Genomic DNA, 1621 nt, shown 5'->3' with positions numbered 1-1621 from the left:
CTGCCCCATTTTGTTATAAATGATCACAAGTTCTACCATCTTTATCATCATCTCAAAAATCAATCTAAAACCCCTCACATCACTCACCCAATCTACAACTCTCTCCTCTTTTTTTTTATGACCCACTCGCTAGGGATTTTAATCCACTTTCCACAAGCTCTAACCTTTTTTTTTTTTTTTTTTTTTTTCTTTCCTCCCCTCCCCCCCATTTTTTTTTTTTTTTTTTTTTTTTTTTAGGGGGAAGGTTCTTTGTTGCATAATCAAGAGCTTTTTATTATCATTTTTTTTATATATATATCCCTAGGAGCTTTATTTTCATATCTCTCATCTTTCTCACTCTCCAAACCCAAGATATTGAAATTTAAAACACAAACCCCTCTCACCATCCCCAAATGCTAACTCATTGTGCTAGCAAGAGATGAGAATAAACCTATGTCGCCTTCCAATACTCTCAAGATTTTGCACATGACAAGCTATCAAAAGAGGTCTCACTCATGCAATTCAATGTTTGATCTCAAAGAATGGTTAGGGTTTTAGGGTACGGAGTGCCATTTGAGTTAACAAAGATATGTATGAAGGAATAAGATAACCCAAATGTGTATGAGATCCAGGATCAAGTATGCAAATGCCCATATGCAAGAGAGATTAAGTTCATTCAAGCCAAGTTTAGATTGGAGCTGATCTTAAGAACAATGCTAACATCAAGCAAGCAAACAAGTTTCAAGAAGAGTTTTCAAGGCTCGAAGCGTACAAGGTTTTCAAGAGATGCTTAAGCTACTTGATATGTTTAACTAGGGTGTCATTTTGAGTTCTAGACAAGGGTTCTTTGCAAGGCATTTTAAATCATTATTCCCAATGCAAGTGAATGCAACCTATATGCTCTAGACTCAATCTTAAAAGTGCAAGTGATGCAACTACATGTTTCTTTTTGTGTTTTTCAAATTTTTTTTTTTTTTTTTTGGTTTTTTCTATGCATATATGTATGTACAATGCGATGCATGAGACTCAATTCATCAAAGAAAACATGATCAAATACTTGATACCTCCCCCAAACTTTGTTCACACAGTCTCTGTGTTAGAAAGTAGGAGGAGATACCGAAAAGAGAAATAAATGCAAAGAAAAACTGATATATACAAAGGAAGGGTGATGATGAAACCTGGCTAAGCAAAGGAGGATGCTCCCTCCGTGTCGTCGTCGTCGGTAGCGACTGAAGGAGACTCGTTGGAGGAGGCTCGGGGTGGAGGAGCTGTGTTCCTGCGTCTACGACGGAGTCGGTACTCCGGGGAACGAGGAGGTCCATAGAAGATGGGGTATGGGAGAGTAGATGGACCAGCAGCTGCCAACACGTCATCCCGTTGACAACCAGAACCGATAGACACTTGAGAGAGAAGTGCAGTGACCTTTTTCATCTGTCTCTTAAGCGCTTTCACTGAGTTCTTCAGCTTGTGGATGGTGGAATCTTGCATCTTGTTCCACCGAAGCAACTTGGCGTTTTGAGAGAGAGCTTGGCGCAATGCAATGTTCGGTGTAACTCCACCATAAGGCTGAAAGTGGTATCTCTCTGTCCCATACACCGAGGCTGGTGTGGTCGGTCCTTCATCATCAGCATCACTAGGACAA

The sequence above is a fragment of the Brassica oleracea genome, unplaced genomic scaffold, assembly GCF_000695525.1.
Source record: "Brassica oleracea var. oleracea cultivar TO1000 unplaced genomic scaffold, BOL UnpScaffold00916, whole genome shotgun sequence".
NCBI classification, from domain to species: Eukaryota; Viridiplantae; Streptophyta; class Magnoliopsida; order Brassicales; family Brassicaceae; genus Brassica; species Brassica oleracea.
Note: the sequence above shows the minus strand (reverse complement) of the source record.